Below are 26,235 nucleotides of genomic sequence, written 5' to 3'. Positions count from 1 at the left end.
ATCTTTCACATGGTTATTTTAGGTATGACTTCTTGCCTGTCTAACTGTAGGACAAGCTTTTAAGAAATGCAAAATTTTCTATCACTGTATCTAAATAATTCTCAGTAATACAAACTAATTGTAAGTTAACATTTAAATATCTAAACATAACCAATTCATTTTTAGTCTCTGCATACACAAGCAATATTTTTTGCAGTCAGATTGAACTTTATTGCTCATGGAATAAAATTAAAATATCACTTTAAAATTTTTATTAAAAAAGAAGGTAGAAAATTAACCATTACATTCCTAACCTCACCTGATTTTTCCTTTGCTCAGGTAGCAGTTTTAAACCTCAGGCTCCTACCCATATCATTTTAATGTGATGGCAGGAAACCCCCAAATCAACTCACAGAAATTTTTGTTACTTAGCTGACTTTTTCATTAGCCAAATATATCACAAAGGAACTACTCTTAGTCAAAAACCTTAGTCATGTTCTTCTCTGTTTTATTAGTTTCCTAAGGCAGCCATAAAACAGTATCACACACTTAGTGGTCTAAAACAACAGAAATTTATTTTCTTACAGTTCTGGACACCTGATGTCTAAAAGCAAAGCGTCTGCAGAGCCATACCCCCTCCAGAGAGACTCTAGAAGAAAATCTTTTCTTGCTTCTTTCAGGGTCTCATGGCCATCCTGGCTTCCTTGGCTTCTCATGCCATGACTCCAATCTCTGCCTCTGTCCTCAGGTCACTTTCTCCTTTGAATGTCTGTGTCCTCTCCTTTTCTGTCTCTTTTAAAGACATTTGTCATTGGAATTAGGGCTCAATGAGATAATCTGGAATCTTTTTAACTCAAGGTCTTTAACTTAATTGCATCTGCCAAGACCCATTTTCCAAGTATGATCCCATTCACTAATTTGGAACAGAGATCACCATTCAACTCACTACACCTGTTATGTCATCAAGAGGACATAAACCACTGATTGACCTACAAGCTGGACCCTGCAATCTGAGGTTCCTTAGTCCCTCCCCATTCCTTGAAATACGCATTCTACCTATCATTCCCACAGAAGGATCCAGTTTCAAGGTCATAGCTCTCAGAAAGTAAGATGTTATTGAGACCATCTGGAAATATACATGAATGAACCCTATTAAGGCCTCTATATAAACTTCTAAGATTGTGGCAGAGATCTGTTCATCTTGCAGCCACACCAGACAAACCTTATAAGTAAATTCCCTTGCTTATTTATTAACACTTCCACCTAACAATCTAGAGTGGTCTGTCTCCTTCTTCTGTCTCTCTTTGCCTTCTATTTGTGGGGGCCAGTTTCATATTACACCTGGAGAAAGTCCCAAGGTTGCAAGCTAATACTAATGCATGGAGGAAAAAATAAATTATAAAAAAAATTTAAAGAATACGAGAATAATAGAGATATTGGCACAATTTTGAATGGGCTTCCATAGCTAAATACCTAACAAAAGTATGTACATTACATAGTCATTTTCAAGCCCCACACAATCACACACTCTGAGAACAGTAAATAGGATTTATTCAGTTTCTAATTCCAATACCTAACCTAGTGCTCTTGGTATCATACACAGGAAATAGTAGAAAATTAACACATACCACATAAAATAATTCTGCAGCTGCTGAAGGACTACTAGTGGTGCCTAGACTCAGAATTGGCTTTAACACCAACTTTAACATAAGGAAACAGAACTGCCATTTTTTTTCCTACATGAAACCTAAAAACCAAGCATTGTATTTGTCACTGACAACAACAACAGCAGCAACAAAAATGATACCTGGGGAGAAATAAAGGAAGAAAAGAAGTAGATTAACAAAATAAGCATAGATATGCTTGTTAAAAGAAACTTAAAGAGGTAAAGAGAAAAACTGATGTAGAGACCTAGTAAAGTATTTGAAAATGCCCAAGATGATTTTATTAAAAGCCCACATAAATAGCACTGAAGGCATGAATGGTGTAGAAAAGAACAAAGACCCTCAGGACAATGTCCACAAGATAGAAGAAAAAATTGTCTCGCATACAGGTAGGGTTGGGAGGACTTATCTTGGAAAGAATAAACAGCCCACCCACACACAACTTCTCAGGGAAAAAGGAATTATAATGTCAAAAATATGAAATGACTGTCACAAGTATATAAAACCAAGTCTATAAGTTGTGAAATAGAAGTTACAGATCTATTCTGAGACTATAAAAAGTACACTTCTTTTAATAAAAATTCAAAACATGATCATTTTGTTATCACTCAAGTGCCAATTGCTATCCAACTATGATGCACATGCTTACCTGTCCACAGAAAAGTGTGTGTGTGTGTGCGCGCGTGTGTGCACGTGCAGTCACATGTATGCATGCACACTGATGCATGAACAAAATCATTTTACTGTTTCAGTTGTTTGATATTCTGGTCAGGATCAGCTGTAGTTTCTTCCCTGATATGTGTGATTCTCTGAAAATTATGTCAACATAGAACCTGTTATCATTTTTAGAAAAAGTCCTTCAAAATTACCCAGTGAGTTACAAAGGATAAAATCTGCATAAAAAATATTCTGTCACTACAAAAAAAAAAAAAACTCACTCTTTTGGTAAAGAGTAAGAACCAAATGTACTTATCTACCTCTCAATCTCTAGAATTCCAATAAAACAATAGTAAAAAAAAAATACAAATAACAAAATCCTAAGAGCACTAATAATAGGAAAGAAAATTATTTCCTAATATAACTGAGTAGATACCTTAAAGATTTTTCTAGAAGACGGAAAGAGAAAGCAGCAAACCAGAAAGTTCACAGTGTAGCCTGCCATAGAAGTGGTCCCTGGCTCAGGTAATAAAACCCATAAGAGACCCAAGAGCCAAGTGAGGAGGAAAAAAGCATAAATGGAATGAGGAGCAGAAATCTGTAAGATTTTAAGTCTACCTATAGAATTACTTCTCTCCTTTTTTTCCTCCCCAAACATTCTGGCCCTCCACTTAGAGGTGTTATGTTTACTTCCTTTCATAAGCCAAGACATCTGCACTAAAGAAACTAATCTCCTGACCCTATCCATTAGAATGAATCCCTTATCCCCGTCCCCCCCCCCTCCCCCGGGTGGCTCAGTCAGTTAAGTGTCTGACTTTGGCTCAGGTTATGATCTCACGATCTGTGAGTTTGAGCCTCATCTTGGGCTCTGTGCTGACAGCCCAGAGCCTAGAGCCTGCTTCAGATCCTGTGTCTCCCTCTCCCTCTGCCCCTCCCCCACTCATTCTCTGTGCCCCCCCACCCTTTCAAATATAAATAAACATGAAAATAAATTCTTTTAAGATGAGAATAGGATTCTACACCATTGGAGCAATCAGAGCATTTTTTAAAGTTGCCTTGAAAAGCTAAATATGGTTACTGAAATTTAAAAAAATCCAATAGCAGAACTGGAAAGTAAAATTGAAAAATTGGAAAGGGAAAACATGAGAGAAAAGGCAAAAAGAGACAGACCAGTGCTTCTCAAATATTAACGTGCATACAAATCACCTGGAAATCATGTTAAAATGCAAATTCTGATGTGGGATTCTGCATTTCTAACCAGCTCCCAATGATGCCAATGCTGCTGGTCCACACGCCACATTCTGAGTAGTGAAGACTCACAAAAGTGCTTGGAAAATTTCAGGGCAACCAAAAAAGATTTTTTTAATAATAAGCAGTTCTAAGAGTGGAGTCTATTGGAGCCCAGTGTCAGTCTCAATCCATCATTTGAAAGAGTTAAAAAGAAACTCAGAGTGGCTCCATCTGACATGCGCTAAGTCCTCTAACCATGATCTCCCTCCTGCTGTTTTCTGACTCCTGCAAGGGCCCTGCACTCCAAGACAGGGTTTCTTCCTCTTCAGCTGGTTTATGCTTCACACCAATTCAGGGAATCATAATTAAGTCAGTACTTGGTCTTGCTTAGGAAGACAGGGTTAATAATTACAGTATTAAGACTAGGTCATAGCAACCTGCACCAAATTACCTCTCATTTATTGTACAGTGTATCCAGAAACATTTAGTTTTTAAAAGTAAATGTTTTGAATGTATCTCTCATATTAAAAGACAGCATAACAATACTCTGACACTGTTTCTCCTCTCACACCCAAAGTGATATAATCACAGCAGTAAAATGACTCTGTTCATGGAGCTACATAGTTTGAATTTACAGATTTTGGACTACAACGTATGCATTATTAGCTGTTTTTAAAGAATTTCTGAAAATTAAAAAAAATATGCACTTTAGCAAATGATACTTGATAATTCAGGTATCTGGCAAATCAAGATGTTTGCTATCCTTGCTTTGCAAAGTTGAATTTATCTTTTGTTTAAAACATCTATCACATGCTAATGTTTCAGGGTTGAAATTATCTTTTTTTAAAAGCTCTTTATCACATATTGTTAAATAAAATCTTTCTAAAGAGTTTCAGACAGAAACTATTGACCATTTTCTTTGTCCCCTAAAGTAGAGGCAATGTAATACTTTATATTTATCATTGAGGGAAACAGTGAGTGTTTATAAAACCATTCGAGAAAATATGGAGGATGTATGCTCAAAAACTATCTCTAGGTACTTCTAAGTTTTTAGATTGCCTTCTTGGAAGACAATATAAATTCTGACCCTCAGAAAAATTCCAGGTAACTCAAGAAGTATAAAAATTGTGTTTACCCATAGAACACTATAGTATTTAGAAATATTTAATTACAGCATCTTATACATTATAAAAATAAATTTAAAGTGACAATTGTGGGAGATTAAGGAAATTCCAAACTTTTTATTTTAATAAAAAGTTTATTTTATTTATTTGGAGTGCCTGGGTGGCTCAATCAGTTAAGCATCAGACTTTGGCTCAGGCCATGATCTTGCAGTTTGAGGGTTCAAGCCCTGGATCGGGCTCTGTCTGAGAGCTCAGAGTCTAGAGCCTGTTTTGGATTCTGTCTCCCTCTCTCCCTCTGTCCCTATCCACTCTTACTTTGACTTTCTCTGTCTCTCAAAAATGAATAAATGTTTAAAAAATTGTGTTTACTTATTTTTGAGAGTGATTGCAAGTAGGGGATGAGGCGGAGAGAGAGGGCCAGAGGATCCAAGCAGGCTCTGCATTGACAGCAGCAAGCCCCATGCAGGGCTGGAACTCACAAGCTGTTGAGGTCATGACCTGAGCAGAAGTCGGAAGCTCAATTAACGGAGCCACCCAGGTGCTCCAGGAATTTTTTTTAAGTTTATTTATTTATTTTGAGAGATACAGAAAGAGAGAGAGAGTGCAAATGGGGGAAGGGCTGAAAGAGAGGAAGAAGGAGAATCACAAGCAGGCTCCATGCAGGCAGCGCAGAACCTGACACAGGCCTCCATCACTTGAACCACAAGATCATGACCTGAGCCGAAATCAAGAGTCAGACACAACCAACTGAGCCACCCAGGTGCCCCAGAATTTGGAATTTTTTAAAATAGAATGATCTACTATATGAGAGAAGGGCTTAACTTATGCAAAGTTTTACAGACGACATAAACTTTTCCTAGAATTTTTATTTTAGAAGAAATAGTGAAAAACTCAAATTTCTCTAAGATTAAATTAATTTAATTCATCTTGGCTATTCATTTATTTAATAGCATGGTATTACAGTAGTATACCATCTGTTAACTGTATAGCATAAATCTTTGATCTGATCATTCACCATAGCAAGTGCTAAGTATTGTCCACTCTAAAACCAAAGGGAACCATGGTGGCCTTGGTAGCTCATGGAGTATTCAGTAGTATTGTTGATACACTTTTTATATCCACTGAGAAATAGATAATGCACTACTGATTTAATCTTCCCTATTAGAATGTTGTGTTTTTATGAATGTGTTATATTTCACATTCTAAACTTTAATTCACAGTTCCTAAAACTTTCTGCAATAGTTATATCAGGACATTGCCAGTGTCCCACCCATATCCTCTTACCTTTTCTACTTAAACACAATTAACTTGATTTCTAACTGAAGACCTGATAATCTTGGGACATGGAAGTCCGCTCTATCCACACAGGCTTCAGGCCAGAGTGTTCGGGAGTTAATGACCCTCTGGCCTCAGAAATTCTGAACCAATGACTGAAGGAAGTTGGTATATTTCCTCCAGCAAGATAACGCTGAGGCATGTGCTTACACCAGCCACAAAGGTTCCTCAGGGTGGGTAAGTCCAGTTACCCAAAAGGGTAACTAGTTTGATTGTGTACACTTTTCTGGCTGCATTCCCTTCTGTGTCTCATTTTCCCCAAACCTCTACCACTATTTCCTACATCTTCCAAATAAACTACTTGCACATGAATCCTCATCTTGGCATCTGCTTCTGATAGAACCAACCAAGAAAAGAGGTATCGAAAGTGGTACCAGGAAGCAGATTCTCAGGAAGAAATTCTAGAGTTGAGTCTCTTGACTGCCAGAGTTAACAATAACCATTTTTAGCACTAAGTAGAGTGTTAACGACCTTTGACATACTGTAATATAACATTTCCTAAGGCTTTGACTTGTGGTTAATTGGAAGGTATACAGGTAGAAGGGGAGACCAGGTGTTTTTGAGGTAGAACCCTGAACAAGTGTGTAAAAGGCATATAAAATAGTAAAGGATGGGTAACAAAAAATGTAAAATAAGTTAAAAAACTTATTTTTCCTTCCCATCACTAGGAAAGAAGTACAGTCCTTGTACATCTCTTTGGATTATACAGACTGCATATACCACACTTAGCAAAATTGTTCCAAATCATTTCTTGGGTAAGTAGGGAGGCTGCCAGTTTTGAGTAGACCCAAAGCAATAGATGGCTCTGCAACAGATTCAAATTGTGTTATAAGCATCTCTGACACTTTCTGACTATACAACCCAGCAGATCCAAATGTACCTACCAGAGGTGCCCATGATCCATAAGGAAGCCCAATATATTCCCTGGCCAACTTCAATAGGACAACAGAATGAAGACTTCCATGATTCTAGACCAATGCTATGTGTCTGCAGCAGAAGAACGTTCTCCATTAGAAAGGCAGTTCCCAGCATGTACTGGGCCCTAATAGAGTCTGAGTGCCTAACCACGGTACGTCAAGCCACTGTGCAATTAAAGATGCTCATAATGAGCTTAGAATTGTCAGCCACTAAGTGATATGGTCAAAATGACACAGCAGCAAACTCATCACTGGATGGAAAAGATTCTTACAGGATAAGACCTGAGCAGGCCCCAAAGGTACGAGTTAGTTACTCAAACAAGTAGTCCAGACCTTCATGTTCCAATCTCTCAACTCATACCTTTGTGTGGTTTCCTTATGACCAGCCGATGAAGGAGAGGGAAAATCTGAATCTGATTCACAAATTGGACTGAAAAACAGTGGGTTCAACTTGGTGAATGGGTTTTAATGAATATATTGGGAAGCTTTGGGTTTAATGACAGAGAGTACCAGAAAGGCTCAAGGTACTAAAAATAAACTTTGGGGTCCCTGGGTGGCTCAGTCAGTTAGGGTTCAACTCTTGGTTTCAGTTCCGGTCATGATATCACCATTTGTGAGTTCTAGCCCAGCATCAGGCTCTGTGCTAACAGCGTGGAGCCTGCTTGGGATTTCTCTCTCCGCCCCTCCCCAGCTTGCACGCACTCACTTGCTCTCTCGCTCTCTCTCTCTCTCAAAAAGTGAATAAGTAAAATAAACATAAAAATAATCTTTGCCTAAAGTTATGCCTGAATTTTTGTATCCTCCGATATTCATATGGTGAAACCTTAACCTAGTACGATGGTAGAGCATTAGGGAAATGATTAAGTATCCTTATAAAGAGACCCAAATGAGCTCCCTCACCCTTTCTACCATGTAAGGATACATAGAGAACCATGAAATCAGAAAGTGGGCTCTCACCAGCCACAGAATCTGCCAGCACCTTGATCTCAGACTTCTTAGCCTTGAGATATGTGAGAAATAAATGTATATTATTTATGCCACCCAATCTATGGTATTTTTGTTAGAACAGCCCAAATATACTAAAACAGCCTCTTTATAATTTCTCCTACAGCCAGGCCTAACTTATCTCAGCTGAGACCCACTGATCTAAAAGATGAATTTGACAAAATAGGATCTGAATACAAACATTCCTTACGGGCCATAGGATACCATCACTCAGTCAGGAAAACACTTTTCTAGGACTTATCTACACATAGCAAAGAGCACAAAAATAAATTTTATAACAATCCCTGCCCATGAAGAACTCCTGCCTTAAAATTTCCATCATCTTCCGTTATCCAGCATTATCAATAAATGCATTCTGGAAACACCGGTTTTTTGCATTCTATTTTAGGGACTGGAACACTCAGAACTCTAAGGTGTGAGTGTAAATACATGCACACACACATCCACACACAGAAAGCCTGTTCTAACCTCTGACTTGTCATTTCTGGATCTCCTCTAAGACTCCTGGAGTACATGATATAAAATCCCTGACACTGTCATTGCTGTTATCATCATCTTTGTTTCTGATCTCTCCCTGTCTTCTCTCTCTTTTTTTCTTCCATCACCTGTCATTTTTCCTGTGACTCTCAGATTTCACACAGGAAAATCTGTCTTTTACTAACATCACTGTCCTGCAGAGCCTCCTCACCCTCTGTTTAGGCAGACAATGGACTAGCTCACCACTGTACCATAGTTTCAGTTGTCCTTACTCACTGCACAAATGGAGTAAGGTCTTCTTTTTCCAAATGAAGACCCTTTAATTTTTTATTTTCCTTACTTCTGGGCTCAATGCCATTCAGTTGTTTGAGGGTACCAGATAATCAAAATTTATTATAAATAAACATAATCATCCTAAGCTTGTTTGCCATAGTTCCAACAGTGATGAATTTGCAAGGCTATAATTTTAAGAGCAGTTACAAGAATGGTCTTCTGATGAACATGTCTCACTTTTGCAGAATCATTTTTCTATGCACTGTTGCTAGTCAGGTTGCTGACAAGACATTTTGATTTAGGTATTTGTTTAATGAGTACTTACCAAGTTTCTGTTATCTCTGAAGCTTGTTGCTAGGTACTAACAATATAAAGATAAGTAAGATATAGTCTCTCCTCCCAAGGAACCCAGAGCCTAAGGAGAAAATAAGCAAGCACATAACTATTTTATATACAATTTGATAAATACTATAGCAAAAACAAACACAAGGCACAATGGAAACTCAGAGCGGGGAAGAGTTAACTCTCCCTGGTGGGATATGGAAAGTCCCCACATGAAGTGTGACATCTGAGCTACATCCTAAAGGGTGGGTAGACGTTTGCCAGGCCAAAGGGCTACAGATTGGATAATAAAGAAACTACAGGTGCCAAGGTATGGAAGATCAACATAACAATATATCTAGAGAATTAGGTACTTATAATTAAGTGAAGAAACTAAGGCTTAGAAGGAATACAAAAGTACAATACAGAATGACCTATATATATCCTGCCTATATATATTGGCCTATAACCTGAGATGTTACTTGGAGAGCCATGGAAGGACTTTCTCCACGGGAGTAGCATGATCAGATTTGCACTTTACAAAATCACTCTGACCATGCTAAAGGAAAAATGGGAGAAAGGTAAAAGGAGAACAGATGAGCCAAGAGAAATAATAAGAGCTTAATTCCAGCAGTGACCAGCAGGGTGAGAGAAGAGGAGAGAGATTACAGAGACATTTAGGGGCTAAAATAAATGGGGTCAGATGATTAATTTGTATGTGGAGGATAAAGAGGAAAGGGAGAGGGGAAAGCAACAGAGAAAGAAGAGTCAAGCGTGATACCAGGTTTCTAGCATGACAAGTGGATGATGGCAGTAGCTTCACCAAGTTAAAAGATTGAGAGGTGGGAAAAGGTTTGGAGGTCAAGATGAAGAGTTTATTTTTAGAAACGGTAAATTTAAGTAACCTGAGGGATATCCCAGCAGGCTGCTATATAGAGACCAAGATCTCAGGAGAAAGGTCAGAGCTAGACAGATAAGACATATAGGTAATAATTTAAGTAAAACCTCTCCCACCCTCAAATCACCACTTGATATGGAAACTACACACAAAGTTATCATACTCAGAAATTAGGTGTGCATAGAAACCGTGCCAAATGGAGACTAACATTAAGAACCATTCAGTCACTAAGGCAGTTGTCTCTGTCTTCTGATAACACAAATCAATATAATCTCTCCAAGTGAAACCATGTTATCTTCCTTAACTTTGCTGTTTATCAAAACCAAACTCTCTCTTCTCTTAGGTTCTATTCATTTATGCATTAAACATGTATTTGCTAATTAATGTAGCCCAAATATCAATAGCCTTATCTGTTTAACCCTGACCTTACTCCTGAGGTCCTGGGCAAGAGAGAGCCAACCCAGATCTGGGGCACTTCTTTTCAGTCTAAAGTGCATTGTTCTATTCCATAAGTTTAACTGTTTGCTTAAAAATGAAATAATTATGTCATGGATTGAAAGAAGTAACATTCAAATATTATAGTCATCCAACTTTTTATATTTTAAATATGCCTTTTAAACAATAATGTTGACCTCCAAAAAAATCAGTACAATAGCCTCCTGATATAGTGAGCATTCTACTTTATAAGGTATTGATCATCACCTCATTTAAGTCCTACAGTTCAGAGACTGGATTTCTTGAAAAAGTAAAAACAAAAAAAATAATTTAGTAAAAGACAAAGCTTCTTCTTGACTCTTACTTCAATATAGTTAGATTTCACAAGACAATAAGTTTCTAATCACATCCTGATTGGTACAGATTTATGCAAAGAGTATATGCAAGAATTAATGGACATTAAGAAAGTCACTCCACACATACTGATACATGATTATGCCTGAAGATATATAAAGTCATCCACAGCTGGAAACACACTAAAATAATAAGGCTACAGTTGGAAATGCTGTTTTAATTATGAGTATCTTTTCTATTTTTAGATAGTACTGATCTTCACTTACTTGTAGTAAAGATACATTATTTTAATTTAAATTGTCATTCTTTAAAATTCGTATATATATATAATTTCTACATATAAAGTTAAGAAAGTACATTACTGACATGTGTAATCGTTTTCTTCATTCAGAAAATTCCTAAGAAGTTTATATTTTCATCTTAACAAGAAAAAGAGGACTACAGTCATGATTAAATTCATGTACCTACTTACATTAGATAAGTAGAGTTTAAAATGAGTTTACCTGATGCAAAAATTGTGATCATGAACATGGTCAAAGCTAACAGACATACTTAGAGGCCACCCAAAAGAGCAATACCATCCTACTTTTCATTAATTACCTTCTAGATTATCTCTAAATTATTAAGGAAAGAAGCTAACAGTTATTGAACAGCCACCTGGCTAGGTCATTTGGTCATATGTACTTTGCCTAATTTATTCATGTCAGTGTACTCTATTATTAGCCTCTCTTCATAAAAGAAAAAAAGAAGCTTATCTAAAGGCTTTTGGTGATTTTCAAATACATTAAAAAATTCTTTCCAAGGGGCGCCTGGGTGGCTTAGTCGGTTAAGCGTCCGACTTTCGCTTGGGTCATGATCTCGCGGTTCGTGGGTTCGAGCCCCGTGTCGGGCTCTGTGCTGACTGCCAGCTCAGAGCCTGGAGCCAATTTCAGAGTGTGTGTCTCCCTCTCTCTCTGACCCTCCCCTGCTCACGCTTTCTCTCTCTCAATCCTAGAAATAAAAAAAACAAAACAAAAAAAAATTCTTTCCAAATTTGGAGTCTAATTCTCTTTCTCTTGAGTGTGGGCTGGATATAATGACTTAGAATATGGTGTAAGTTTTGCTTTGTGATTTCTGATGAGATCATAAAAAACACTGAGACTTCCTCTTGGATGGTTTATTCTGGGGTACACTAGCAGCCATGTCATGAAGATTCCAAGCAGCCTGTAATAGTCAGGTTAGGCTTTCATAAAAAAATACCACAGACAAGTTTGCTTAAACAATAGGAATTTAATTTCCAGAGTTCTGGAGGATCAGAACTACAAGATCAAAGTGTCATCTAATCCAGTTCCTGGTGAGAACTCTCTTTCTGGCTTGTGGACAGGTGCCTTCTTACTGTGTCCTCACATACTATAGGCAGAAAGCTCTCGTGTTTCTTCTTCTTATAAGGGCACAGCCTTCTCAGATTAGAGCCCCATCTTTATGACTTTTTATTTAACTTTTATTACTTCAGCACAGGCCCTGTCTCCAAAAACAGTCACATTGGAGGTTAAAGCTTCAATGTATGAATTTTGGGAAGACACAAATATTTAGTCCATAGCATAACCCAAAGGAAAAATTCACATGGCTAGGAGCTAAAGGCCCCAGCTAACAGCCATGTGAGTTAGCCAGCTTAGAAACAATGCTTCCAGGTACAAATCTTCAAATAACTGTACCCTGGGTCAATATCTTAAATGTACCTCAAGAAAGACCCTAAGCTACAGCCACCCAGCTAAGCCTGTCCTAAATTCCTTATTCTCAGAAACTATATGAAAACACAAATATTTGTTGTTTAAGCCACTAAATGTTTGAGTAACTTGTAACAGAAATAGATAACTGATATATGTAGGTCTCAGTCAGTAAACAATAAAACAGGGCTTAGAAACCAGGTTTTTCTGATTGCTGAAGTATGGGCTCTTTCTACTGCCCACACTACCCATGCAGCCTCTCCAATATTTAAAAACTCATTCATTTATTGTGAGATGTTACATATATTACCTCAGTTCATCTTAATAACTTTTAGAGATTGGTTTTTATCATTATTATTGGATTTTATTTTATTTTTATTATAAATAAAAAATATACTAAAGTGTATTTTTATAATTAAAATATTAACATCAAATAAAAGATAAGGCTTTGATATTATAAAGCTCTACCTCTAAAGATCATTCATCCTGGACAACATCAGTGGCCTATCTGGTTCCTTGCTTCCATAGTTTTCTTCCCTAATCTGTATTACACACATCAGGGGGTTTGAAATTTTAAAATATAAACCAGACCATGTTACTCTTTTACTTAAAATACATTCCATGACTTCGTGACTCTTCTTGCTGGCTACCCTTAAAATAGCTTAATCGAAGTGAATAATGCTAATCATACGGCAAAGCAGTTGGTGGCAACCCACTGCAAGTACAGTCCATACACTCTGTACGATCACCTTCATTTCTTTTCACCTCCGCACACAGGTCTTATTCTGTCCCCTGAATCCACGAACCCATCCTCAATCTGGTCTCAAAGTCTTTGCAACTTACAAGCCAAGAAAGAACATGATCATAAGGGGATAAAAGATGAGCTTATCAGTTTAAAAAGTTATGGGGTAGCTAACGAGTACAAGCACTAAGAAGTAATGACGGGACACTGAAAACTTCAGAACATAGGCAAGAACTTTAATAAAACATTCCACACACTAGTTATAAAAACAGAAACATCTGTATCTATGAGAAGCCTAAATAAGTTGGAATTTAACTGTAACCCTAATTTCTCTGGCCAGATTACATTAACCACAGATATCTAGGTCAATGGGTTAATTCACCTGTCTATTCTGCCTTTACTCTCTGTCACATAATGACTCAAATTCTCTCTGCTGCTGAGTTAGTATGGACTTTAAGTACACACAGCTGCATATTTAAAGGGACCATGTGCTCCCATTAGACCAAGCTCAGTGCTCAGACATTGCAATTGTAATAACCGTGGTTCTGCCTCTCCTGGCAATGACCTCTTATGTCTTACTAAGAATTCATGCTTTCTTTTGTCTCTTCTTTTTTTCTGCTTCTCTTTAGATTTTTTTAAAGCTTATTTCTCAATCCTACATATTATGTATTCCTAATACTCTACTAGATCCTGGGGCTCTCTATTCTCTCTCTGACTCCTCTTTCTCTACATAGAAAAACAATTTATTTCTCTCAGAAATCCTACTGTTTTCCTGACAGCAGCACCAAAAAGACTATTCCCCTAAGAAATCTTACATATCTAGGATTCTTGACACTAGAATTGTCTTTATTTTTAAGTGTCCTTCACTCTTGCTATTTAGTAAAAAGGAAAATAATAACTACAGTGGACTTGTAGCCTCATAGTTAAGTTTCAGGTTTTATAACTCATAAGAAAGAAAAAGCAAAAATGGTTTAATTGTGCTTGCAAGTCTCCTAGGAGACCCACATTGGAGACTAATATATTATCTTTCAAAAAATTAACCACAGTTTTCCTTTCAGGGTGGACTGCATTACTCTCTTTGGTTTAACACCAGATTAAAGAGTAGGTTTCTGTTTGGAGTCCAAATTTTACTAAAAAATAATTATCATTAAACATTAGAATCACAATCTCACACTAAGATCACATGCTATGAGAGGGGGAAAGAAGTGTGAACACCTGAGGAAGAACAGCAGCCTAAAATCTCCCCTCTCATGCTTACTTTGGGTCAGACACCCTAAGTAGAATAGTAAAATCATCCCTGCGATTTAAATTTCACTCTCTCACTCTCTCTCCTTGTTTCCTTTTGATAAATTTGCCTTAAGTCCCTGGAGGATGTGAATACAGAACATATGTGTAAGGTCATTAGCTGTCCCAACTTAATGACAGCTGTCTGGAAATGAAAACACCCCCGCCTTGCTTGCAGCGGTAACTAGCCTCTACATGTAAATCATCCTGAGTTCTAAGGGGTGACCACCAAGTCTGGAAACACAAATACAGAATAAATATGTTGATATCATATTACAAGACACATTAAAATGATATTATCTCTATTTCCAACTGCTATGGCTACACTGTACACAAAATAGTTTGAACAATTATAGTCTCTACTCTTGCAGAGTTCATGAACTAACATAAATAACTGTTGCAGATAAAAGCATCAAAGTGGTAAGACAATTTAACCAAAATAACATTGTATGAAACACATAACTAAAAATTTTAATGTAAAAATCGATGTATCCAGTTTCCCTTTGGGTAGTAAGAAACAGGATATCTGCATGATATGTAGAATTTTGTCTTCATTTCTATCCTTAAAATCATTTAATTATACTTGCCCATCCACTCAATAAATGAGAAATATATATTTACACCATTTATCCATTACTTAGTAGATTTTCAGGTACAAACCTTTCTTTACAACTCCAAGCCTATGTCTAAAAAGTAAAAGTTAGATAAACTTCCTACCTGGTAATTTTAGCCACCTTCACCTTCTCCTTGGAAGAAAAGCAATTAGGTGTTAATTGGATGGTTGTAAGGAAAGCCTGCTGAGTTCCAGACAAACTGGATATGTCGGGTTAGAAAGAGAATGATTGTTCTCATCGATTTAGACTGGACACCTGGTACCCTTTAGAGGACCTCACACCAAGTCTCAAAAAAGAGCAATATGGACTCAAAATGACCAACCAGATATAAAGAATCATGATCATTTTATTATCTGCCAATAGTTTTGTAAAAACTACCAGCACAGAAAATTAAGGGTTTTATTGCTGGACAGATGGGCATGCATACTGGGAAGCCATATAGCTGGCCCACACAAAACGGATGAACAATTCCTGATTTTCATAACACAGCACTGGAAGACACAGCAATTTTCAGCCTAAGCAATAAGGCCCACAGAATAGGAAAAACGTCTTTTTAATATTTTTCCAGATAGTTAAATGTGAGTATCTAGAGAATTTCCATTTATAGTTAGCTTGGCTACTCATGGCATGGCTCCTACCAGGATTCATTATCCCACTCAGCTTCAAGTGCCTCAGGGAGGTGGGAGAGAAAGCCGTGTCCACGTTACCTTGATCTCTGCTATCTGTTAATCCTGTCTAACTATGGCAGCAGCTGAGTTACATTATTGCTCCTCTGGGGCTATTTATATTTAACACAAGATGTAAGCAAGGGTTTCCAAATCCTGGTCTAGGAAACATTAAAAATACAGTTTCTTTGGAACATAATACCTACGATTATGGTTTAGCAGGTCTGGGGGAGGGGTGGTGGAGGAACTTGACAGAAAACTGTATTTTAGCTAGTATTCCCAATAAACACACTTACATTTAGGAATCATGACTTAAAAGGTCAAAAAGCATCAGAACCCAGAGTAATGGATCTCTAATAGTACAACTTAACTCATGAGCAATGATTTTGAAAGGGAAATCATGCATTAGTAGCTGCCTATCCACCTTTGCATGAATGCTAACCGGGCTGAGCTGTTGTAAATTTCCATCTAGCCAACACTGAATGCAGAAAGTTTAAACAAAATGATTTTTCCAACTTCATTTCAAGAATTACATGCAGTGATGAGCTAGTAAAGGTTTATAAATGGGATCCTGGGGAAAAAAATGTGTGTGTGCTTATTACACATTTTGCTGATATAAAAGTTATGTAGCATACACACAATAATGAAATACACAATATTCTTTGTTGTGAATTCCACATACCTCTAACTTCAGTGTGAGTTATTTTCTGAAAATCCATTATGAGTTTTTCTAAATCTATTGTCAATAACAGTGTTACACAATAAGGCTATGACTATGCACTTGAATACTATCCAGTTTGGCCTAGATGTCACTCATATCATTAACAAATGAGTGTGGCTGTGGTGCAAAAGCTGGCTGATAATTTTATGTACGTGAAAACGTTAAGATTAAAGTGAAATACAAAGGCCTATGCAAGAACTTTACTCCTCAGTGATGCAAGTGATTTCCTGACTAAATTTGATAATAGTCTGTGAATACTGGAAGCAAATTTCTTCATGTTTTCTATGCTATTCACAATTTAAGAACTACAGACATAACAGACTTAAATTTAATCAGCATTTAACATTTTCTCCATCACTTTAAAAACTTAAACAATCAAGACACTAAATCAAGTCCTACATTTGCACCATTTGCTGATTGCTATGATGTAAAGATTCCCACCTGGCTAATTTGAAGCTATCGACATGATATCACACAAGGCTAAGTTTGGAGAGATGTACGGCAGTGTCTCTTCCACCAGACAATTGATGTATATAAACTTAAAAGCAGAGATAATGGTTAACAGTAATTTAAAAATTAGGAAGTTATGAATTTTGCATATACATAAATTATACAGTTACATACAAATTATAAATTATATATAAGTTATATATAATTTTGTTTTAATATAAATTATAAGTTTACATAATATGATTTTTAATATTGGCTTGTTTAATAGCTGGTTCTCAAAGTGCCTGTAAATTTAACAACTGACACAAGCTATTTAAAAACACTGATCTATGGATGCCTACAAAGTAGAGGTGAGAAGAGGTAAGGTAAAGTTTAGACAGCTCATGCCATGGAAGAGAGAAGGAAAAGACAGTGTGAAGAAAAAATATGGAAAAAACTTTCTTATTTATCTGCAACCTTCACTCTCAGATATTCCTATTTCTTATTATATAGGTGGAAATTCACCAGCAGACTCTTCAAAAGAAGGATGGAATTCAATTAACTGAGAATGGGCCATGGTCACTCAACAGGGCACCTTCTCTAAAAGCAATGGGCCAGCATTTTTCAACCCTGTTGACCATCAAATCAGCCATGATTTATTTTATTTAGACATACACAGACACACACATACACACACACACACACACACGCACACACACACGTATCAGGACCACCTAAACCAAAACTTCCTGAGATGACTCTACACTGGAAACTACTTTGAAGTTTTAACCTGGAACGTTTAACGTTTAATTGTGTCTACTGATTCACATTAAAGGGTCCATTTTGGAAAACTCATCTTGAAAGTACATAACTACGATATCAATTTTAACAAGTATATGAAAAAATCCATTCTTGTGTTTAAATAGGAAACTGTATGATGCATATTCTTTTTGGAATAAGCTATAATAAAAAAGAATCGCATTTATAAAATTTCTTACCATTTTTTTCTAGTATCCAGTCATGAATTCTTCAGGTGTGAAAAATTCACACTTAACAATATTCAATAGCTTTGCCATATTTTCAAAATTGAAACATGAAGAAACAAACTTTGATCTAAGAATATGATGATAGGGATGGAAAGAGTGCTTTTTAGGACATATTTTCAAAATCATGTGTATGGAATGATATTTCATATTTGGAAAATCCCATTACTTTAAATGGGATTTACATGGTTACATTCCAAACTACTTTGAAATTTTAATCTAGAATGTTCAACTTTGATGGTGTCTATTTGACTTAAGCTCAGATAACTTACTTTTATAGGTCACTCTTTCAACACTCAAGTTTTTGAAGTTAAGAAGTAGCCATCTGACATTTTTAAGCTTTCAACCAACTTGAATGTAATTATCAAGCTAAGTAAAGACTTTTTAAATAACAAAACACAAAACCATTTCTGAAAAACCTTTATGTAATCAAAATAGTATAAACAGATTTAAAAGGATTCCAATCTGAACTTTAACTTAGACATATTCGTAATCATCTGATGTTTCAGTGCTTGGCGTTATAATAAAAGCATCTTACCAGAACATTTATATTTACTACTTATGTTGCTAATCTTGAATGTTGTCACATTTTAACCATTTTTCTAGTTGGTAGTCTCTCATTAGGTAGGCCAGCATTCTCCTGATAACATATAAGCAGTTTTGCTGGAGACCCCCTCAGTCACCATTTTCTCCATTTACATATGACTTCTCCCTCCATTCCGACACCTCACAGTAATGGTTTGTCAGTATCAGTGACAGTGTCTGGAAGAACATGAATCATTTTGGGTGATAATCACCTAAGTAATGTTAGTAGCACAACCATAAGGCCATCAGTTGCCCAGTTTAGGGTTCAATTATCCATTTGCCCTCAAATTAACACTCATTTTTATAGACATAATGATGAACTGTACCCTAGGACATTGGCAGAAAACTGGGGTGCAAACCATAAAAATGTTATCTGCCCACAGTGCTAACTTTCCATTTATCATTTCATTTTTGTTCACTTATTTCCATCTGTTTATTGCTTACAAACCTTTCTAGTCAATATATTAGTCAGATACCACCTAATGTTCTTTGGCACTTATTACAGTTCCCATTAAGCTAAAATTCTAAAATAGCTTTTTGAATACTGGATTTTTATCCTTGCCAATATGAAATTGTATAACCTTCTTTATCCATTCATTGCATCAAAAACTTGATTTCCCCAGATGCTAAATCATTAATCTTGTCTGGATGTATTTCAAGATCAAAGCTCCCATTTTAATAAATTTACATGACAACCAACAATAAATCCTCAGATGCTCACCTTTTCGGATCACAACCTGACTAAATCCTTCAGCTGAAGCTGATCCTACACTACTTCTGGATTTGGAAACAAAGAACATATTTAGGGGATTAGATTTAGACAGAGACAGCAAGAAATCTTCCTTTTACATATTTTTTTCCTTTTTCTGAGCCCATGCAATAAATTTAGCTCTGCAGGTTAACAGAAAACATGGATGTTATTATACATGCTGCTTTGTTCCCTCTAGCTCTCTTCAAAATATCTAAGACTAGGGCCTCAAAGAATTTTCTGTAACAGAACTTTGCTGCCACCAACTGAACACATTCACCCAATGCAAGTGGAGTTTTTTACCAATTAGTCTGGAAAGATGAAGGAAAGATCAAATATTCTCTTGGCCCAGATCCCAAACCCTAACCAGGACTCCATTTCTAATCCATTTCTAATCAGTAATACCATTGGAGCAATGGCAGCCCTCTCTTCCGTCCTAGACTAGATTATATTAATATAAAACTCCTCCTTTATATGTAAGCAAAGGGCATTTGTTTAATTCATATCAACAAGCATAAATCAAAGGCTTCGTGTCAGGAATATCATGTCATGAAATGGTGACATTGAACTAGTCAGTGAGCTGGGCTAAATGGGTCACTGAGTCAGACAAGCAAACTTCTAATCACATTCTCACTGGTGAATTCTTATCTTTTAAAAATACAGCAAAGTCTCGACAGGTGATTCTAATTTCTTCTCTCTGGGCCAGATCCACAGCACTACCTTAAAGAAATGGATGTCATTTAGTCAAGTGTTCCCAAATCTTAGCAACACACAGTATCACCAAATAAGATAAACATTCTAGGGGAGCCTGGGTGCATCAGTCTGGTAAGCATCCAACTACACCTCAGGTCATGATCTTGTGGTTCCTGAGGTCGAGCCCCGCTTTGGGCTCTGTGCTGACAGCTCAGAGCCTGGAGTCTGCTTCAAATTCTGTGTCGCCCTCTCTCTCTCTCTCTGCCCTTCTCCTACTCATGCTCTGTCTCTCCCTCAAAAATAAACAAACATTTAAACAAAAATGTTTAAATAAATAAAAATAAAATAAAAGACAAATTCTAAGACTCCTCCTCAGACCAACCCATCAGAACCTCCTAGAAGAGGGTTTGGGGAACAGAAGATCCCAATTCACAGCCAGAGTTGGGGATCACCAGCTTTGTCCTATTTCCTCATTTTCTGCATGGGGGAGCAATCTCAAAAAAGTAAAAGCAATCCACCAAACCATATGCACAGGATCTCAAGGAAAACCCTGAGAAGGCCAGGAGTCATGGGTTTAGAGAGTGTAGTGGCTGAGCTCATTAGAGAAGCTTAATCTATATGGAAACACATCCACCATGTTGACCTTTGCCATATGCTTTGTTCTCTTGAACAGCTGAGCACAAGCAAGATGAAAATGCTATTTTGGTCACTAAAACAGTCCTACAAAGGTAATAAGGAGAATAGCTCCAGTTTATTTTCACTTCATACCCGCCCCATCTACTCTGAAATTTTTGCCTTGAACCTTATGGAAGCTGAAATAATATTTTCCTTTGACATAGACCCCCCCCCCACAAATGAAATTTTTTATGTTAAATTAATATATATATGAAGATTTTCATGTATTTGACTTAATATTTATGGTACACAAAAGGAAATAACTTAAAAATGGTATAATATTTGTTCTTACAATTTGCTAATTTATTTTTTAGCTTCCTCTTGGGAAGATTCATTTTATCTTTATTTTAGTGTCATAAAAAAGATTTATCCACCACCACTAAGGAGAGTTAATGTTTTATTTCTCATACTTCTTGGACTCCCAACTCTACCAGCCCTGTCCCCATTCATCCCAAGCTTTAGATCACCCATACATAACTTTGCTTCAAGGCTCACCCTGGTTCATCTGCCTTCTTGCTTGGCAGTAACCTTCATCTGCTCTCCTAGTGACTACCCAATCATCCTTGGAATTAAATGGGCACTGCTGCCCCCACTTGATTAAGATGGCACCATTGGTCTTGACAATAAAAAGCCAGTTTTTCACAACACAGCTTTCTTTTTTTGGAAATGCAATTTGCACTGATTTATGGAGGATGGAGGAGAAGCAAGCAAGAAGGAGGTTAGTGTTGGGAATGGCTTGACACCACCATGAGTGACAGCTATATATCTATAGAAGGCAAGACTCCTCACCAGAAATATGATAGGATCAAGGAATGGGACATTTTTGGGTCTGGAGGCACCTAACCCAAAGGAATGAAATGGTCAAGCAGACAAGCTGCTTTCAGTTAACAAAGCCTCAATAGTTGGAGCTATATAAGGGTATGAGTAACTATGCCCTCATACTCATGTGGAAAAGTGCAGAACTAAAAGCAAAAGTACTTTTTATTCCTGCTTTTTTTTTTTTTTTTTCATTTTATTTGGAGAGAGTAAGTGCACGTATGGGGTGGGAGGGGCAGGAGGGGGAGAGAATCTCAAGCAAGCTCTGTGCTATCATCATGAAGACTGACATGGGGCTCAATCCCACAAACTGTGAAATCATGACCTGAGCCAAAATTGAGAGTCCCATGCTTAAATGACTGGGCCACCCACCCACCCCCTTATTCCTGCTTCTTAACAGAATACAGAATGGATTCTGGAATTCTGAGGACACTGGAGAACACTAATATGATTCTGTCCCCTTAACGACTTCAGAATATCAGTAGAAGACAGAGAAACCCAACAGATTTGGTGCCAGAGGAGAGATCAAAAGAAAGGCCAAACCAAAAAGAGGGAGGAAAAAATAAGGGCCATGATGTCACTGGAAGGACTAGCTCAGAAGTACACACAGATTTCCATTATTAACTTAGAAGCCATTCTACAGTAGATGCAGGTACTGAAATTACAGATAAAACTGTGGAGTACCAACTAAGTTTCAGGCACTAGCAATAGAAATGAGTGGGTTCCACCTCCAAGATGTTTCATTTCTCCACCCATTTCTGAACATATTATATCTCTTCGAAATATAATACTATGTCCTGATATGCCCTCAGTTCTGATATGCCCTTATTGTCCAAACTAAAAGTTTCCATAAGAAGTTGTTAGCAGAAAGGAGGAGATAGGCAAGATTGTGGCTAATTATTGTCATAAAGAATAAATTATGTTAAATCTAAATCCATTATGTTTATCAGATATTGTTCTCTAATAAATAAAAAACACCAAAATAATCCCATTCAATAATCCCACTCCTTTAAGAATGTATTTTACAGCCAACTCATTCAGGTAGAGGCAATAATACAGATTTTTATAAAAACTCAGTTTCGACAGAGATCATACTGCAGTTCTACTGTAGCAAGGTAAAACTTGGCCTTGACTATTTGCAGACTGAAGTAATATCTTTGATACTTTAAGGAACAAAAATTCAAGGTTACCAACCAAAAACTTGTTTAAGCTCTTGAAGTTGTAAAACTCCTTTTTTTAAATAGAAAACAAAATGGGGTTCTTCCCACTAGTGTCTTTGAGCTGATACTGCCAGGGTTAGAATTGCATTTTCACCAAAAAAAAAAAAAGCACATAGAAACAAATATTTAGTTGTGTTCATCTGGACAGTAAATGACCATATATAACACCTGCATTGACTCCTAAGTCTCTCAGGTCCCATTAAAATGTACTTGGCCAACAGCAGGCTGCTTCAAGTGTGCTTTCACAGGTCTGTGGGGACTCCCATTGTTAGCTCACCTACCCTAACTATTATAGTCAGTTGCTGTTTGGTATCATGTGGGAAAGTCTGCCAGCCACAGACTGCTATATCATTTTACCAGGACACTTTGCTGCTAAAAAATTCTCACACACATTTGACCTTAAGAGAAAGTTTATTGGAAGTTTATTAGAAGTGCATCTTCTTGAGTCCCATTATATATCCCGATGACCAACTTTTATGGTCCCTATGACCCACCCCTGTGGTAAAGCAGGAAAGCGTACAGAAGATGAAAAATACAAACACCAAAATTTTCAAAACAAAATGTCAGCATTATTATCTAAAATATTTTAGATATTTAATCAATTCATCATCAAGGTTTCAAGTATTTGTGAAAACTTCTAACATGGTTCGATTATAATCTAATATGGCCATGGCACACTGGTGGTATAGGAATACAGTTCCACAGAGATAAACCCTGTGAAACCCAAACTCAACATATCTCCATTTCAGTAATTATCAATAGTTCACTGTGACATAAGGTCTACATTAAGTCACATGAGACATACACCAACTACCTAAGAAATATGGCTACAGAGCACCAAGTGTCTCTCAATGATACTCATTCCTACTCTCATTGATACATTTCTATTATTGTAAGGTATATCCTGCAGTCCCGCCAATCCCACCTGTATGCTATATCCCAATGTAAAACTAGTAACCTAAAACATTTACCTGAATCATTCAGATCCTTACAGATAATATCATAGCCCATAATTGCTGAGTAATGAGTTAGTCTTTTGTTTAAAAATATCATCTCACTTGGAATATTTGAATGCTCCAAGAAATCCTTGGTACCCAAACTGTCTCCCTAATTTAAAAAATTTCATTCTCTGAAATTCCACATCTAGGAACTCATCCTGTATTCCATTTCTAAATGGAAAATACCTCTGAAACCTTACATATTTTATTATCCTACACTAAAAATCATTTACTAGAACTAAATTCTTTAGATAGGATTTGAAGCACTATGACCTGAAAGAGGAGAGACAGTTATAAAAGAAGTAATAACCAGGACTCCAGGGTGGCTCAGTCAGTTAAATTTCAGACTCCTGATTTCAGCTCAGGTCATGATCTTATCATTTGTAGGATCAAGCCCCACATCAGGATCCTTGCCTACATTGTGGAGCCTGCATAGGATACTCTCGCTCCCTCTCTCTCTGCCCCTCCCCCACTAATGCTCTCACTTTCTCTAAAAAAATAAACAGAAAGAGAAGAAGGAGAAGAGGAGAGGAGGAGGAAAAAAGAGGAGGAGGAGGAAGGAAGAGAAGGGATAATAATAATAAGGAGAAGAAATAATAATAATGACCAAAGAAATGGGAATTCAGAGCACTGAGAACTTCCCTACCTTCCCAGTTAGTTAGTAGCCAAGCCCAGAGAGACATCCTGGCACACCAATATATTCCTTCTATCATAATGGCAGCAGAAAAAGAAAAATAGCACAGGAGACAGGATCGAATCATGGGAAAACGTGGCCATGGCAGATACTATTTCACAAGAAGTTTCCATTATGGAAAACAGAAAACTATAGTATAAAAAGGGCCAAGTCACACTACATCTCTAAACTACATATTCTTATATATATAATGTTGGAAATATATCAACAACAGCCTACCTTGATCCTAGTGAGTTTCAATAAGAAACTGTACATGAAAGCATTTTGAAAATCATTAAGCATCATTTATCAAAGGTAAAATATATCACACATAACAGACTCTTTACCAACAATAAAGACGTTCTTGAATTCCTGTTTGGTTGTCAAAATATAAGCCCCTGATGAATTTTTTCTTTTCCTGATGAGTCTTTATGACCCAAGATTGCCTTGAATAAATCCATAGAGCTTTCTCTGTCATTTTCATTGCTTTCTTTTCTTCCCTTTGCAGGTGGTGTGAAAAACTGGAAGTATGGATGCTGACTGTTTCTGATTTCCTAGCTTCTCTGTGCTGCCACTATCAAGATTCATTTTGATTTTTTTTTGTCTCTTCTATTGGTCCATCTTTAACTTAATCTGCAGAAGCTCTAAGCATCAAAGATCTGTGTGAAGAGAGCTTCAGGCCCTCTGCCTCTTTGCTGCTGGGGATGGTGTTGGGAGCGCAGCCAAGCAGTTTTTTGGCGCCATCTGGGACAGGGGGCACCCAGCTCAAAGTCAGCACCCCAGCTAGAACAAAAAGCACTCTCATTCGAAGACGAGGTTTTTCTCTTCTCCAGGGCCACCTCAAGAAACAAGCCATAGTACACAAGGTGGAGAGTCCCAAATATCACTACGAATAGGAAAATAAATTAACCAAGGTCCCAACAAGAGAGACCAAGAGATACCTATCAAAAAACACTCTCTGAAAGGATAGGCCCTGGACAGTCAAAGAGTCTTCTTGGATATAGCAGCGCTCATAGATACAGAGGGCATAACATGTCTTTAAAACCAACAAGAGCCAGAAGGCTAACTAAAATGACGAAATGAAAGAGCTCTCCTCCAAAGAAACTCCAAGAAGAAATGACAGCTAATGAACTGCTCAAAACAGATATCAGCAGCATCACTGAACAAGATTTTAGAAGAATAATGGTAAAATTAATAGCTGGGCTTGAAAAAAACATAGGGGACATTAAAGAAACTATGGCTACAGACAGAATGGAAAATAAAAATAGGCATGAAGAATTAAAAAATGCGATAAATGAGATACATAATGAATTAGAGGTCTCCAATGCACGGATTGAAGAGGAAGAAAGGAGATTAAGTGATTTAGAAGACACCATTATAGAAAAACAAGAAGCTGACAAAAAAAAGAGACAAACTGATCCAGGAACATGAAAGAAGAGTTTGAGAGCTCAGCGACATGGTCAAACGCAACAATATCCATATCATAGGAATCCCAGAAGAGGAAGAGAGGGGGAAAGATGCTGAAGGAGTCCTGGAACAAATTATAGCAGAGAACTTCCCCGGCCTGGGAAAAGAAGTAAACGTTGAAATACAAGAGGATCAGAGGACCCCCCTCAGATGTAATCTGAATCGACCTTCTGCAAGGCATATCATAGTAAAAATGGCAAAATATAAGGACAAAGAGAAAATTTTGAAAGCAGCTAGGGAGAAAAGGGCCCTAACATACAAAGGCAAACCTATCAGAGTGGTGACAGACCTATCTACTGAAACGTGGCACGCCAGAAAGGAATGGCAGGAGATCTTCAATGTGATGAACAGAAAAAAATGCAGCCAAGAATCCTATACCCAGCAAGCCTGTCATTCAAAATAGAAGGAGAGATAAAAACCTTTCCAGATAAACAGAAATTGAAAGAATTTCTCACCACTAAGCCAGCCCTACAAGAAATCCTGAGGG

The sequence above is a fragment of the Hyaena hyaena genome, unplaced genomic scaffold (assembly GCF_003009895.1).
Source record: "Hyaena hyaena isolate Hyena2069 unplaced genomic scaffold, ASM300989v1 scaffold_621, whole genome shotgun sequence".
NCBI lineage: Eukaryota > Metazoa > Chordata > Mammalia > Carnivora > Hyaenidae > Hyaena > Hyaena hyaena.
Note: the sequence above shows the minus strand (reverse complement) of the source record.